At 47.6% G+C, this 17,806-nt stretch overlaps 1 pseudogene; it reads left to right on the top strand.

Annotated features, from left to right (window-relative positions):
• The first annotated feature begins 368 nt into the window (after positions 1-368).
• LOC106990654 (PI-PLC X domain-containing protein 1-like) lies at positions 369-10,264 on the top strand (annotated as a pseudogene).
• Positions 10,265-17,806: the final 7,542 nt, after the last annotated feature.

The raw sequence follows: 17,806 nt of genomic DNA, 5'->3' as shown, positions 1-17,806 counted from the left end.
TATTACTATAGAGAGGGGACCTTAAGAATAGAGACAACCCCAGTCCATGGAGAGCAGTAAACAAACAAAAAAAAAGGCCCAAGCATGTGTTTGCCATGAAAGGAATCCTGATGGCATGTGGATCACAGGCCCTGGCTCAGGAGGAGCTCTGAGGGGAGGCTTCTGCCCATGCAGGGACAGTGGCTGTAGTTGGGCCTGGGCAGGTGGAACCAGTGGGTCACAGGCCCATGTTCTGACTAGTCCTGGGAATGACTGGGTCAGCCCCGACTGATGATCCTGGTGAGGAACTGGTCTGTGTGGCTGGGTCAGGGAAGTGAGGATCTGGATCTGAGTCTCTGTAAGGATGGGTCTTTGCATGTGGGTGAGGGATGGTGTTCCTGGACCCTCAGATCACCTTCAATACCATTGAACAGGGCTCTGTCCCCTCTCCCACATGGAAAGACAAGGCACAGAAGCTTGGGAGTGAGATCGGGGTCTGGGTGGGTGGACAAAAGTCTGCAGCCACCACTCAGAAGTCATGGTTCATGTCTCCAGGTGATTGTGTTTTAAATCATCTCCTTGCATGATGGGATGGCCACGACGTCAGTAAAGACTCTATAGTGATTTTTCTCCTCTGTCCCTGCTCCACCAGGACACCCACCCATAACAGGAGAGAAGGGACACTCAAACTCTGACCAGAGGCATTCCCAGCTTCTTAGCTGCTCAGGTGGGTGCTTCATCCTGTGAGGCTATCCAGTCACTTTTACTGCAGCAAAACCCACCAGATGGAGAGAGCGCCTCTGGGGAATGAAGGGGATGTGACCTTGTGCCTGGGCTCCATCTGCCCCTAGGATGGAGCCTGGAGACCCCACAGGCTCAACTGGGCCCCTTTCAGCCCCAAGAGGAAGGGGCTGGTGCACAGCACAAGGAAGGGGGACCCTCTGGAGGGGGACGCCAGCTCTAGCCTCAGGGAGAACAGACTTGAGCTGCTGGGGTCTGTCTGTTGGTCCCTGTCTCCCCCTTCCCTTGCTCCCCCTCAAACCTTCACTTCACTTCCTGTGTCTCTCTCTCCCCTCGCTCTGTTTCTTTTCATGTCTCTGTCCATTTCCCTTTTTGTCTCAGTCTCTCTGTCTCTAGAGCTCTTCTCCCCTCTCCACCACCCCATCCTCATTTCTCTTGGACAGAAGTCCGCAGTTTCCCGTTTCTCAGAGCCACGCTTCCACACCACCAGCACCGAGTCTTCTGTATGTCCTGTTTTAATTATGCAATGCCTATTTCCTCCCCCAGATCTCCCAGGCTCAGCCTCCAATGGGCTGGCAGGTGAGCTTGCCTTGCTCCTTCCTGTGTCACCAAGGCGAATGCAGACTGGATATCAGTGCTGAGTTCTCGGCTCTGGGACATGCCCCTGCACCACCTCTCCATCCCAGGTGAGGCCCTGCAGGCTCGGCTTGGTGGGGATGTGGCTGTGAGACAGGCCCAAGTGTGGGAAGCCTCAATGCCAAACATGCACACATGCAGGCACACACAGGGACACTGAATACACACACACACACACACACACACACACACATGCATTCACACTGAACACACATGCACACATACACCAAACACACATGCACACATACTGCACACACATACATACACACACCAGTACCTTCCCTTGTCTGTCCACTTTATCCCATTTAACCTGGAAGGTACACGAACCCCTGAGAGCCTGTCTTCAGGACACATGCCAGCTACCCTAGGGGGAGGGGTTGTGTTTTCTCAGCCACTCTGTCCTACTCCTGGGGACCCCTCATCTTTCCACCCACGTTTTCCATCACAGCTTTTGCATCACCTTCTGCACTTGAGCCTGGAGTGCCCAAAGTATAAGGGGGCCACCTGCCCCCAAACAACTCAGTAAGTCATACCAGAACTATCTAATTAAAATGAGGAACCTCTGACTCCAGCCAGTTTGGTTGCAAAAAGTGCTGCAAAGCTCAGCCATGGGCGGGCATCTCGACTTGGGGATGCCCGGTGGTGACCAGGCAGGCAGGCACTTCCAAGGTGACACTGCTGTTCTCAGGCCATCAGAACGGTGGCCACCAGACGCCATGGCCTGGGAGGGAAGTGTCCCTGCCAGACAGCACTCTGCTCACCTCATCAAGGTGCAAACGTGCCCCATTCTCCACCAGCATTCCTCTGGCCCTGCAGACACTGGGCCCTGCCCTGGCTCTGTGACCCTGGGCACTGCCCGCTGGGAGTGTACATGGACAGTTGGACAAACAGGAAGTGCTTTTTTCTATGGAAGGCAGCTTTAGACTCTTTCTCACCCTGTCAACAGCTGTGGGGTTCTATGACGGCCACCCCCCACCCTGGGAGGAGGGGCCCCTACATGGCCCTTCCCTTGAGGGTGTGGAACAGACAGGGAACCATGGACCCAGTCTCACAGCCCTTCCTGGTGCTTCCCCATGGGGAAGGCTCTGGGGGCCCAACAAGGAGGAGGCTTCCAAGTCTTCAGGCCTCCTCAATCCACAGAGGGGCCCTTGATCTCTCTCCTTCCTGTACCCCTTACATAATAACTCATGATACCACTCCCCCAAGCCTGGGCACCACTCATCTGTTTCTGTCTTTGTAAATTTGCCTGTTCTGGACATTTCTTATAAATAAACACATAAAATGTATTTTTCTGTGTCTGCTTCTCTCACTGACCATCGTGTTCAAGGTCTATCCACGATGTAGGCTGTGTCAGAACTTCACTCCTTTTCATGGTGAGTCATACACCACTGTGTGGATGGACCACATGCTGCTGACCCACCCATCCATCCCTCCACCCACACACCCACCCATCCACTCACCCATCCATCTAACCACCCACTCATCTACCCACCCATCCATCCATAAATCCACCCACCCATCATCCACCCATCCATCCACTATTCCGTAAAATCATCAAATCAAATTATATTATGAACTTGTAAATCCTCCTTCCCATCCCTTGACCCTGAGAATAAATAAGAAAAAGAGAGAGAGAGAGAGAGAGAGAGAGAGAGAAATAAAGCTAGTCCAAACCTATGTTCAGAGATGGAAGGGTAAGATTTCTGGATTGTCCCCAGGTGACTGTTAAAGTGTGAACCTCTCCACACTGTCTCTAAAACAGGTGACACAGATTTAAAAGGAAAAAGAATAAGTGAAACCACATATAAATGACCATAAATAAATGACCACAAAACTGGCATCATAAAGCACCTGAAAATACTATGAGTAACTTCAAAGTACTTGTAACTAGAGAGGGTCTGTCTGTGCTCAGTCATGTCTGACTCTTTGCAACTCCATGGACTGTACCTGCCAGGCTCCTCTGTCCATGGGACCCTCCAGGCAAGAATAATGAAGTCGGTTGTCATTCTCTTCCCAGGGGATCTTCCCAACCCAGGGATCACCCCTGCATCTTTTGTGCCTCCTGCTTTGGCAAGCAGGCTGCTTGCCACGAGCACCACCTGGGAAACAACAAACCATAAAATCAAAAGTGTTTCCTGTCCAAAAACGAGATTCCTTAAATAAATTGACTTTCACTTTCTCACATCTGCAGAGACCCCATTTTGAGACAAGATTCAGTTCCCAGGACTCAGTGGATATGACTTTTAGGACTCCCCCATGCCCTGAGGCGCTATAGCTGTGCACCCTTAGGGCAGCTTGTGGGCACAGAGGACAGGCTCAGGGGGTGACGTGTCCCCCGCCTGGTTTGCCTGCAGGGAGCCACGGCACGATGATATACTGCCTGAACAAGAAGTCACAAGAAGTCTCTCACAAGGAGTCGAGGCTGCTGCAGCTTCTGGGCAAAGTACTGCCATGTGTCACACTGCCCATGGTGCTCAAGTGGTCCACCACCCAGGGAGGGTCTGCAGGCACGCTCAGGCCCTGGACCCAGTTCCAGCCGCTAGTGTCACCCACATGGGGCGGTGGCCTTATCCCTGTTGGGGAAATGGGATTGAGAACAAACCTGCTGTAAACCAGAATTGTTGTTCAGTCACTCAATCATGTCTGACTCATTGCAACCCCATGGGCCACCAGGCTTCTCTGTCCATGGGATTCTGCAGGCAAGAATACTGGAGTGGGTTGAAATGCCCTCCTCCAGGAGATCTTTCCCACCCAGAGAGCCTCCCAGAAACGTAGGAAAGGACACAGCTTTACTGCGGAACCAGCCTGAAGCCAGATCAGGGACCCATGGACTAACAGCATCATTGTCTAAAGTCACAGAGGCTAGGGGAGCTGGGAGGGGAAGGGGGAAGCTAGGTTCTGCCCTTTGTGCAGCTGAGCTGATACCAGAGCTCCTTCCTGGTCCCAGATAAGCAATAGCTGTGTTGAGGTGTCCTCTGAGGTGGGTTTGCGTTTGCACCCCGGCACCCCCTACAGGGAGACTTTCTTGGTGGTTCAGACGGTAAAGAATCAGCCTGCAATGCAGGGGGCCCGGGTTTGATCCCTGGGCTGGGAAGATCCCATGGAGGAAAAAATGGCACCCCACTGTAGTATTCTCACCTGGGAAATCCCATAGACATAGGAGCCTGGAAGGCTAAGTCCATGGGGTCACAGAGAGTGGAGATGACTGAAGAGACTGAAAACACAGGCATGCATTCACATCCCTCCCCTGTAGTGCTTCCCCAAGGTGGATCGGGGGTTTTATGGGGTGGAGAGAAGCCAGGGTGGGAGGCAGTCATTGTGGAGGATGGAGAGGAGTCAATGGCAGGGTCCCTGTCTGTGGGGAGGGGGCACCCAATTGACAGCAGTCCTATCACTGGCACACACATTAGCTAGGGGATGGATGCCAGATGGGGCAGAAAACTCTCCTGGGCCTAGGTGTCCACAGGAGCAGGGGCCCACCTAAAGGGGACAGATGGCCCCTGCGTTCCTGTACCCACACTTGAAGGGCACTCATATTCCTGGTTTTTCTGCTCCCAGGTTGGTCCTCCCAAGAGGATAAGAGGCTGTCAAGCACAGCTCTTGCCTTGTGTAATTGCTTCCTCCTGGGAGGTTCCAGGTTGCTGGAATCCTCCTCAGGGGATCTGATTGGCAGAGAGCCAGGGCTCGAATGTGGACAAACTGAATTCCTGCTTGCATCATGTGCCTGCAGCCTGGCCTTATGAGCTCACACCCAGAGGAGGGAGCAAGCAGGAGGGGGTCCACCAAAGCCCTGGATTCCTGCAGGACTGGGGTCCCTCTGCCCTGAAGGTCCCCTGGTGCTTGGCCCCTCTGTTCTTCATCCCTGCAGGGCAAGGTCCCTCCATCCTGGGGGGTCTTGGTGCCTTGGTCTCAAGTGTATGGCTGCCAAAGATATCTGGGAGTGTGTAGGGTGGGGGGGTTGGGTGGTGGTCTTTCAGGGGGTGTTGAAGATCAATGGCTGCAGCAGAACTTCATTTAAGCCTTGTAGAGGTTGATGGCAAGTACCTGTGTGTATCTGAGAATATTCATATGAATTTTTGCCTTTTCTTTTAATTTGGATGGGGGGGTGTGTGACTTTCTTTTCCACTTTTTATCCCTATATGTATATTTTTCTTTTTCCATTATGACTCTGTGTAGAGAACACAGTACCATTTTCTGCTACTGGTTTATGTTAATATTAGTTTTTGCTTTTTCTTTTATTTTGGATAGAGAGAATCTATTATTTTCTTTCCCATTTTTTTAATCCTTATGTTCTTTTTTCTTTTTCCATTATGACTCCTTGTAGAGGACACAATACATTTTCTGCTATGAGTTTATATTAGGACTTCACTGGTGGCTCAGTTGATAAAGAATCTGCTTGCAATGAGGGTGATATGGGTTCCATTCTTGGGTTGGGAAGATCTGGAGAAGGGAATGGCAACCGACTCCAGTAATCTTGCCTGGATAATTCCATGGACAGAGGGGTCTGGTGGGCTATAGTCCATCAGATCGAAAATAGTTGGAAACAACTGAGCAACTTTCACTTTTCAATTTATGTTAAAGTTATTTTTGTTTTTTTCCTATCTTGTTTGTGTGTTGGACAGATGTTTCTTCCCTTCATTCTCTCCCCTTGATTCCTTCTTGCCTTTACTAGTGCTGTTTGTGGGAGTGGGCACAGACCTCTGTGGGTCTTGTGTGTCATGTCTGAGGGTCCAGCTTGGGTGTCGTGGAGCCTGGGCTGTTGAACCCACAGGGAGCTTCCACCCAGAGACTGCCTGAGAGGAGGGTGAGGCTGGACTCTGCAGGAACACCACCCCCCCAAGACCACAATCTGGACCTGGGCTCTGTGCTCCATGTGACCAGTGACCCTGGAGACCCTGTTCCCAGAAGCAGGGCCTCAACCCCGGCAGCACCAACACTGTTGACTTCACATTGGACAATGTGGCCCTCAGTTGGGTGTCCTCAGTGCATGCCCAGCCCCTGAGGGGGGGGCGCCCTCTGTGCCCAGTACAGGTGACCAACCTCTGTGTGCAGATGCTGAGCATCATGAAGCAGCTGGATGTTGGTGGGAGGACCTGTGGATGGCACACATGGAGGAGGGCACTGAGAGGAACCTGCACTCTGTTCATATGGTGTACATGATGGCCCTCATGGAGGTGGGGGTGGGGGCAGGGGGTATGGATGGGGGGGGGTCTGCCAGCTAGGGACACCCACGTCTGGTCCAGGAAGGAGGGGGAGGGCCTCTGAGGGTATGGGCACACATCACTCAGATGGACATATGGCCACTCCAGGCAGGAGAGGCTGACATCTAAGGGGAGAACACAGGTCCACTTCCGTTAGAAGATGCTGACCTCTAAGGGGATGGACACACATCCACTCAGACAGACACACGTCCACTCAGATGGACACACGGTCACTCCAGGCAGAAGAGGCTGACCTTTAAGGGGACAACACAGGTCCACTTCCATTAGAAGATACTGATCTCTAAGGAGACAGACACACATCCACTCCAGGTAGGAGAGGGCTGACCTATGGCATCAGTCACTCAGAATTCCCTACCAACGTGCATTTCTGAACTCACACCTGTGCCCTTGGCCTCTGGCGTGTCTCCCAGAATTTGGCTATACCAGGTCCCTGACACGTCTTTTCCTGTGTCCAGTTTTGGGGTGTCCAGTCCATTCTCTCAGCCAATGGCCAAGTCACTTAATGTTCCACTCTGACCTCGGCCCCCTGTTTCCCCACCACAGAACCTAATGACCCTTGGGGTCTGGAGGTTCCGTCCTGGGCCTCAGTGTGCATGTACCCTGCTGGCCTCACATGCTCCCTGGAGTACAGACTTCACACAATATTAAAAGTACTGCTCTCTGCTGCTGTGCACACACACACACACACATGCATATCCATGCACACACAGACCCTGAACACATGCACACCTGTGCGTGCACCTTTACCTACAGGAGCGTGTACATACACACACAAATGCAAACACACACACACACAAAAGAGCAATGCCACGGCTCCCCACTGCCACTCAGAAGAGGCTGGGTCCCTTGGGAGCAGGCGCCATGCTTTATGTCTTTGTGTGTCAGGACCCCCCAACCCATCTGTAGAGTGGCTGTGCTGGGGGAAGTCCCCACCCATGAACCTCTGTCTCTCACTACAAGGCCCTTCTCCTCCACCCCCACCCAGAAAGCCCTTACAGAGATCTTGGAGAGGCTGGAGAACCATCCCCAGGAGGTGGTTATCCTGGTGTGCAGGAACTTCAAGGGCATGATGGAGGACCTGCACGAGTACCTGATGGGCTGTATCGAGAATATTTTGGGGGACATGCTGTGTCCCCGTGGGGTGAGCGGGGGCCACAGGCTCCCCATGCTCTTGGTAGCAGGGGCAGTGGGAGCACTAGGCTTCACTGTAATCAGACTATCCACTCGCTGTGTGAGGGTGATTCAGGCACCAGGTGATGCTGCTCACAGAACCCCAGTAATCGACCCACCACTGTCTCCACTCAAATACCCCAATAAACAGCCCATCACTGGTCACAGGCATCCCCAATAATCCATCCTGCCAAGTCTCTATTCAGATACCCCCCAAATCCATCAATCACACCTCAAGATGCCCCAGTACTCCTCCCGACATTTCTTATCAGAAACCCCAATAATCCACTCACCTCTGTTTCCACTCAGGCACCCCAGTAATTGACCCATAACTGCTCAAGACACCCAAGTAATCTACCCACTAGTGCCTCTACTCAGACATGCCAATAACCCACCCTTGACTGTGTCTTCTCACGGAGAACCCAAGAACCAGCCCATCTGAACTTCAGTTCAGTTCAGTCGCTCAGTCATGTCCGATTCTGTGACCCCATAAATCGCAGCACACCAGGCCTCTCTGTCCATCACCAAATCCAGGAGTTAACTCAGATTCAGGTCCATCGAGTCAGTGATGCCATCCAGCCATCTCATCCTCTGCCGTCCCCTTCTTCTCCTGCCCCCAATCTCTCCCAGCATCAAAGTCTTTTCCAATGAGTCAACTCTTCATATGAGTTGGCCAAAGTACAGGAGTTTCAGCTTTAGCATCATTCCTTCCAAAGAAATCCCAGGGCTGATCTCCTTCAGAATGGACTGGTTGGATCTCCTTGCAGTCCAAGGGACTCTCAAGAGTCTTCTCCAACACCACAATTCAAAAGCATCAATTGTTCAGTGCTCAGCCTTCTTCACAGTCCAACTCTCACATCCATGCATCACTGCTTATAGACACGCTAATAATCCATACACCACTGTAGCTCCTCGTACACCCCCAATAACTGACACATTGTGTCACAAGGCACCCCAATAACCCCTGTGTACACATCTCATGGGGACCTGGGTGATTCTCACCCAGAAGGTGCCAACTCTGCACCAGCTGTGGTCCCAGGGCCAGCAGGTCATCCTGTCATACAAGGACAAGACATCCATGAGTCAGCATGCAGAACTGTGGCCCAGTATCCCCTACTGGTGGGGGGACCAGTTGGAGCCCCAAGACTTTGTCCACTGCCTGGAGTGCATGAAGAGCTGCAGCCACCCAGGTGAGTGCTGCCTTCACACCAGGACACCTGGTCACATGCATATGCTAACACATGGGGCTGGCTTTGGGTTCAAGTGGAGAAATGGAACAGGATGTATTAGGGGACGTTATTCTGTTCACCACATGGGAAACAGGGTGTGGACATCCTTGGGGATGTTACTGTGCCTACCACAGGGGGTCAGGATGTAGACAGGATGTGAACATCTGTGCGGACATTATTGTATCCACCCCACGGGGCCAGGACGTGGACATCTTCGGGGTCACTGTCTAGCCCACCTGCCCTCTGTAACAGGAGAAATTCATTAGTCAATACCCCTGTGAGCCCCAGTTGTTTGAACTTTGGTCTCTGTTGGACATCTGAATCTCTGATTGCTGCAGAGGCCAGAAACATCTGAATCTCTGATCGCTGCAGAGGCCAGAGTCTGGGTGGGTGTTGGCACAGCTTGGTGACTGCATGGTCAGGTGACCCCATGGGTTAGGGGTCACGGGGTGGATGACTGAGTGGGTGGGTGACCCCATGGGTTACTGGTCACAAGGGTGGGAGACCATGTGGGTGGGTGACCAGTTTGAGTTGCTGACTGCAGGGTGGGTTACCATGTGAGTTGCTGACCAGTTAAGTGGGTGACCACGTGGGTAGGTGATGGTGTGAGTGGGTAATCATGTGGACAGGTGACCATATGACCTCGCAGGTTAGTGACCCCATAAGTGGGTGACCACGTGGGTTGGTGGCCACGTGGAGAGATCACCGCATGGGGTAGTGACTCTGTGGGTGGGTGACCATGTGAGTCGGTGACCACATGGTTTGGTTGGCCACATGACTCTGTGAGTTAGTGACTGCACACGTGGGTGGCTGACCCCACAGCCGGCACCATGAACAGCAGCCCCTCTCTTGTCCCAGGTAGGCTGTTCATGGCTGGCATCAACCTCACAGAGAACCTGGAGTTTATTTGCATCCACCTGGTCAGTGGAGAAGCTGGCCCAGTGGGGGCTCCCCTATCTATGTGCATGGGTGGGGGGCCAGCACCCAGGTTCAGCTGCTGGCTGTACCAACACCATTGCAGGCCACTTCATCTGGGCCGATGGGTTTGTTGGCGACCATCATCAAGTTGAACTGGAAGCTGCTTCAGGCTGACAGACGGTGTGTGTGTGTGGAGCTGGGCATCAAGGAGGCTGCGTCTCAGTCACGTGCTGTGACGTTACCCACCTGAACCAGAAGTCATTTAGGGGCTGATAGACAGAGAACTGAGGAGCTTGGCATTGCGAAGGCTGCTCCTCATTTGCATCCTGTGACATCACTGGGCTGAACCAGAAGCTGCTTTGGGGCTGAGGGACGGTGCAAGGGTGGAGCTGGGTATCGCAGAGACTGTGTCTCAGTCACGTCCTCTGATGTCACTGGCCTGAACCAGAAGCTGCCTTGGGGCTGCCAGAAGGCATGATGAGGAGCTGGGCATTGCAAAGTCTATTCTCAGCCCTGTCCTACAGGGCTGGTCATCTGTCTGCCCATCCACTGAATGTGGGTGATTGCAGAGGTGGGGCCAAGTGGCAGGGTCCATGGTCTCCTCGGTCCTCCGTGTGTCTCTCGGCGAATGCAGGGTGTGAGGTAATGATTAAAGGTGAGTGCATGATTTGTACAATCACATCCTCAGGGAAACACATGTGGGTCTCGGGTTTGTGGCCTCTCATTGGAGAGGCTGGGGTGCCCCCTCCCCCTGGGCGCTGAGAGTAGCAGACCATGACCCCTAGCTGGGGAGAGGAGGAGGCACTATGACAGTGTCCATAGGAGGGGAATGAGAGCATAGTCATCCCACTGAGAAATCCCTTTTATTAGATAAGTTGCTTCCCTGGTGGCTCACTTAAGAAGGCCTTCTTATCTCTCCTTGCTCTTCTTTGGAACTCTGCATTCAGGTGGCTATATCTTTCTGTGTCTCCTTTGCCTTTCTCTTCTCTTCTCATCTATTTGTAAGGCCTCCTCAGACAACCACTTTGCCTTTTTACATTTCTTTTTATTGTGGATGGTTTTGATCACACCTCCTGTACAATATTAGGAACCTCCATCCATAGGTGTTCTGGTATTCTGTGTGCCAGATTTAACCCTTGCATCTATTTGTCACTTCCAATGTATAATCACAGGAGATTTGAATAAAGCAAAGAAACAGGGGAAAACAATAGAATGGGAAAGACTTAGAGATCTCTTCAAGAAAATGAGACATGCCAAGGGAACATTTCATGCAAAGACAGGCACAATAAAGGACAGAAACGTTATGGGCCTAACTATAGCAGACGGGATTAAGAAGAGGTAGCAAGAATACACAGCAGAACTGTGTAAAAAAAAGTCTTAATTACCTGGATAACCATGATGGTGTAATCACTCACCTAGAGCCAGCCATCCTTGAGTGCAGAGTCAAGCGGGCCTTAGGAAGCAGCAGTACAAACAAAGCTAACAGAGGTGATTAAATTCCACCTGAGCTCTTTCAAATCCTAAAAGATGAAATTGTTAAAGTGCTGCACTCAATATGCCCGCCAGTTTGGAAAACTTGGCAGTGGCCGCAGGACTGGAAAAGGTCAGTTTTCATTTCAATCCCAAAGAAGGACAATGCCAAAAAATGTTCAAACTACCTCACAACTGCACTCATTACACATGCTAGCAGGGTAATGCTCAAAATCCTTCAAGCTAGGCTTCAACAGTATGTGACCCGAGACCTTCACAGTCCACACATTCAAACGGTTGATTCTAAATGCACAGTGATGCCACAAAGATGGTCAAGACAAAGACACATGATGTGATTTTATCTGTGTCTAAATCAGTGAAACAAAATATTCACTGCAAGGTACAAATTTTTTAGCATGAGAAATCTTATATTTGAATATGAAATATCCTGCTGAAATTAAAAAAAAATTGTTTTAAAGTGAAATTAATTCCTAATTGTCAATTATTTTGAAACTATGGAAAAAAGAAAATAAAAGTATGTTCATTGGGGCTGCTTCTGTTCAGTTCAGTCGCTTAGTCATGTCCAACTCTTTTCATTGGGGGCCGCTTAAACTTTCACAGATTTTTTTTTTCTTTAAAATTCCCTTACAGTTTTACAGTCTTAATTAGATATAAAATGATCTGTAGATTTTATACTATATTTGCTTTCTGGGCATTTTATGAATGTAAAATTTAATTTATGAATGTAACTAAAATGTTTTTCTATTGAGTGAGTATTAAAAATTACTACTCTCTCTTGTGTGGAACACACTGTTTACACTACTGTTAGGAGACATTTTATTGACTAAAACCTTTTATAATTCAGCTCTACAATCTAGGTTTTTTTGTTTGTTTGTTTTGCTTTTTTTCGCTGAGAATTTTCTCATCTATTTTTAGTATCTTCAGAGTTTCTGTTAGGAATATGTGTCTGCTGTTTTTTATTTGCACAGTCGTGTCCAACTCTTTGCCACCTCATGGACTGTAAGCCCACCAGTCTCTTCTGTTCTCGGGGATTCTCCAGGCAAGAATACTGGAGTGGGTTTCCATGCTCTCCTTCAGGGGATTTTCCTGACCCAGATATGGAATTCACATCTGCTACAGCTCCTGCATTGCAGGAGGATTCTTTACCACTAAGTGAAAATAGATCTTGTATACATGAAACTCACTTTAATTATGAAGATTCACAATTGGTGAAAAACAAAGATGGAGAAGCCCAAACAAGCATTTATCTTTTGCCAATTAATAATAAGAAAAAAACCCTTCATTTCAATTTGCCTTCATTTATTTTTTCAATTAACTTTTCATTGAAGGATAATTGCTTTCCAGAATTTTGTTGTTTTCTGTCAAACTTGTCTTTCTTTTTTTTTTTTTTTAGTATTTTATTTTTTTAATTTTGAAATCTCTAATTCTTACATGCATTCCCAAACATGAACCCCCCTCCCACCTCCCTCCCCATAACATCTCTCTGGGTCATCCCCATGCACCAGCCCCAAGCATGCTGTATCCTGCGTCAGACATAGACTGGCGATTCAATTCTTACATGATAGTATACATGTTAGAATGCCATTCTCCCAAAGCATCCCACCCTCTCCCTCTCCCTCTGAGTCCAAAAGTCCGTTATACACATCTGTGTCTTTCTTAACTCATAGTTTCTCTTCAATATCATCTTATTCTGTGTAAATAACTTCTTTTAACATTTCTTACAGACAAGGTATCTGCTGAGAATGAATTCCCCGAATTTTTGTTCATATGAGAATCTCTCCATCTCCTTTGTTTTTGAAGGATAATATTTCTGGAAGTAGAAGTTAATTTCAGTAGGGTTTTTTTTAACATTTTATTTATTGACAAATTGTACCTGTAGCTTTGTAGAATGAGTTTGGAAATGTTCCTTCCTCTGCAGTTTTTTTTTAAAGAGTTTTAGAAGGATAAGTGCTGGAGTCCAGCTCCAGCAGCCAGGGAATCAGCCTGAAGAGATGAGTGGTATTGGCAGAGAATGATGCAGCCTCTGACTCAAGGTGTGGGACTGCATGTTTATTTCAAGCATCAGGTTCTTCTTTTATACTTTGACAAAAGCATTAGGTCAGAGGTTTGACATTTACAGTTCCCCCTCACCCAGATGTATTGTCTCATTTTTGCCCTTCAAACAGAGTTCCTGCTTCACTGATTCTCTCAGAATCATGTTTACTTGTGATTACATTGTAACTCATGCTTATGTCTGGGCTGCATACCACATTCCTCAGTTTACTTCTTATCTTTCTAAATCCTACTTGCCCGTAGTATCCTAAGCTCACTTTCTCCTAAAAAGGTTTTGAGCTATTAATATCTCTAAAATTCCTAATCCCTACAAGCTATAATAAAATATGCTAACACTACAACATTCCTTAAACTTTTAGCTTCTAACTATTCTTAATTATTTCTAAACCCTAAACTCAGTAAAATTCCTTTCCCATAAACATTTCCTTTACAAACAAGTCTCAGATAACAATCCTTCCCATGGCCTCAAGCTGCAGGCTACATGCTCATCCTGGGACGTTCTTTGTAAAGATCCTTGAAGATCATTGGTTACTTTATAGATTATTTTCTGGGCACAACTGCAGAAGGCTTTGTGATTTCTCATGCTTCTCTCAAGAACAATAAGCATCTTAACATTCTTTTCAGCCAACTCAACGGACCTGACTCTTTCATCCTGGGACCATGCCTGCAGGACGAGGAGAGGGGGTTGGGGCCATGCCTCCATTTTGTCAGCAATGCCTAACGCAGCTCCTAATATCTCCCCCTTTCTTATTTTTTAGAGCATAAGTACGAAACTCAGTAGATAAAGCAGAAACACTTCTGTTGAGTCTTCTGAAAAGGCACGGGGCTATTACACAAATCAGAACCAACAGGCATAAGCACATAGCCACATTAATCTTTATTGTAAAAAAGGATCCATGGGAAAGATACCCCTCCAGATTTTTAAAATGGGAATTAGAAAGCTATTGAGAGGAATAGTCAGACCCCCATATACTTCATACTCTGAATATCCTGATGTAACTTAGAAATATCAATACTAAAATCTGAATTATTCCAGATGCCTAAAATATGATTCCTAATGTGTTCCCAAGAATGTATGGAATCATTCACTTGTAGAGGGGTAACGCACATCCATTTAATTTCAGCATGGCACTTTAAAGACAACTTAATTTTTAAATTTGTAATTTCTTGCCCTATAAGCAGGAATGCTTCTTCTAAAGCATTGACTTTATTTTCTATTTTCCCATCTATAACTTCCTGTGTAGTAAGAGCTACAGAGACATTTTTGGACAGCTGATCGACAAACGAGGCAATATGCACTTCTTTTGACAGGGCAACAGCAGAAACTGTAACTGAAACAATTATGGCAATCAAGGCAGTTATTCCCACAATTAGAGCTGCAATGAGTCTCTTAGGTTGAGAAATTAAGCCATTAAATTCATACAAAACTTTCAATGCATAATCATCAAACCATTGTCCCTCTAATTTTACAAGGAACGATCAAATATGGTGGTTGCTTTACAATCATCACAGTCTTATAATTACTATAATTCCCATCAACAAAATTTGATACAAAACAATTCACACATTCAACATTATAAACAGTTTCTCCTTCAAAAACTCCCAAATCACTCTGATTTTTGGCCAACAAAAAGGCATGCCCGTACAATATATTTTTGTTCATTTAAAGGTCTATGTTAAGTCACATGTGCCATAGCAGCCAATACTCTCTATAATTCAGGCTGCATGGGACCTGTTCCATCGAAACTCACTAAAGGAGGAACCCATCCATTAACATGCCACCTAGTAACTGCTAAAGGATAAGGGATAAATAAATCATTCCATATGGATCTATAAGACGGTTCAAAAGTCAAGCTCAATTGTTGATCTGAAAGATAGGGGCACCCTCATTCGATCAGAGAATGTCTGGTGGCAACAATGGGAATAGATAACTTCAGGGCATACATGCATTCTTTCCAACAAGGAAAGCCAGAAATTTTACTTATGCTTTCCCAGGCCTGTAGCTTTTGTTCATCAGAATCTGGAGGGGGTAGTGCACAGCTCGGAAAGTCCTTTAAATGAGGGGCTGCCTGTTTTATGACATCATATTGTTTTTCTTCCCCCCCGCACCCCCCCCCCCGGCATCAGCAGCTGTAAGGACCAAAAGTCTCTCTTGCCATTGCTTCTTGGAGAATCAGTAAGCATGCCTTTCAAGGAAGTGCTAAAGCATCCATTCAAAACCAGAGCTGATCCTTTTAAGGAGGAAGGTATGGCAAAGCAAATAGGTAGATAAACGGACAAGCCTGAAAAATTGAAGGGAGCAGTGACCACTCTTTAGGATAGATGGAAGCCCCGCCCAAAAGATGAGTATCATTAACAAAAACACGAATGGGCTCATTTATCCAATCAACAAGCTGAAAAGAAGGTGGATTAGGCAAATAGGCCCAATGAACTTTTTCTGTGCTGGAGGGCCTCGGCTGACAAGCCAACACAGCAAGCATAGCCACCAACATTGCCATAGGAGTGGCCTCATGTTTCCCCCTTTCTTTTAATTCTTCAGCCTGCTGAGTGAGATGTTTCAGCTGGTCACAAGTTGGCACTGTGCTGGAGGTAGTTGCATGAGTATGATGATGGTGACAAGATGGAGCAGAATGCGGTCAGACTCGATCAGCATGTCTCTCCTGAATTGCCAGGTGTACTAGTGGTGAAGCCTCAGGTGAAGGGTCACTCGCCCTTCGACTTCTCCTTGGCTCCCTCAGGTCTGGACTCAATGAGCTTCTGATCGCCCCATCTTCCCTCAGTCTCAAATTCTAGGACTCCAGGGATCTCAGTGACCTAGGGTGTCTTCGTGATCTTGGAGATCTCATGGGACTGGACATGTAGAATCAGTCTGTCAGGAATCCAAACAGAAGAAGTGGAATCCTGTGGAAACACACAAGCATACCCTCTCCTGCAGGTTGACAGCACATCTAGCCCTTTCCACTCTCTGGTAAGGAGGTCCTTCCACTTGATCAGGGGCCGAGTCATAGCCCCTTCAGGAATCCAGTGTCTCATCATTGCAGTCTTCCCCTGTGTGTCCACGTTTAAATGATTAATTATAAACAAAGCATGGTGTAGAACATTATGTGGAGAGGAATACTTAAATTTTCCCTGCCTTAATTTAGCTCTCTGATTTTTTAAAGTCTGGTGTGCCCTTTCCACTATGGCTTGGCCTTGGAGATTATAAGGTATTCCTATTGGATGCACTATAGAAAATTGTTGACAAAATCTCTTAAAAGCAGCAGAAGTATAAGCTGGGGCATTATCTGTTTTTATCTGTTATGGGAGTCCTATTTGGGAAAAGCACTGAAACAAGTGTTGAATTACATCTTTTGCTATTTCACCTGATCTAGCAGAGGCTGTAATAACATGAGCAAAGTATGCATGGTAACATGCACAAATGACAGTTTTCCAAAGGCTGGGGTGAAAGTTGCATCCATTTGCCAGAGAGCATTAGGCCTAAGGCTTCAGGGATTTACTCCTAATGGTGGAGATGGATTAGATGTTGGGCAATTTGGACATAACTTAACTATTTGTCTAACTGCCTCCCTAGGGATATGAAATTTATACCTTAAACTAGCTGTATTTTGATGGTGAATTTTGTGAGAATTTTTGGCCTTGTCAATCTTTTCATGTAAGTTTAAAGCAATCACTTTAGTTAATGCATCTGCCAAAGCATTTCTTTCATGTAAAGGGCCGGGCAAGCCGGAATGGGCTCTAATATGTCCCACAAAATATATCTTATCTCTATGCTTAATCTCCTTCTGTAAATCAAATAACAAGGAGAAGATGGTAGTCTTATTTTCTGGAATATTAGCAGTCTCAGTATGGTGGCTCAGAGGTTAAAGCGTCTGCCTGCAATCCGGGAGACATGGGTTCAATTCCTGGGTTGGGAAGATCCCTTGGAGAAGGAAATGGCAACCCACTCCAGTATTCTTGCCTGGAGAACCCCATGGTTGGAGGAGCCTGGTGGGCTACAGTCCACGGGGTTGCAAAGAGTCAGACACGACTGAGCAGCTTCACTTTCACTTTCTTTCAATATGAGGAAACAACCTTACAATGTATCAGGAGTCAGTCAAAAGATTGAAGTTACGGTCTCTCAAATGTTGAAAAGCCCAAATAACTGCTCTTAACTCAGCTCTATGGGCAGATGTCTCTTCAGTTACCTGAACATGGGATTTCCCATTAATAATTGTGACTGCTTTACCATTAGAAGAACCAGCGGTGAAAACTAAAATTGCCCCTTCCAAACGTTGAATAGAAAATGTCCTCGGAAAAATCACAGGATGTGTTTTCAAAAAATGCAAAAGGGGGCTTGAGGGCAAATGAAACAAATTTGACCCCTGAAAC

Source organism: Ovis aries, chromosome X (genome assembly GCF_016772045.2).
Source record: "Ovis aries strain OAR_USU_Benz2616 breed Rambouillet chromosome X, ARS-UI_Ramb_v3.0, whole genome shotgun sequence".
In the NCBI taxonomy this organism is placed as follows: Eukaryota; Metazoa; Chordata; class Mammalia; order Artiodactyla; family Bovidae; genus Ovis; species Ovis aries.
This window is presented reverse-complemented; position numbering and strand designations above follow the sequence as displayed.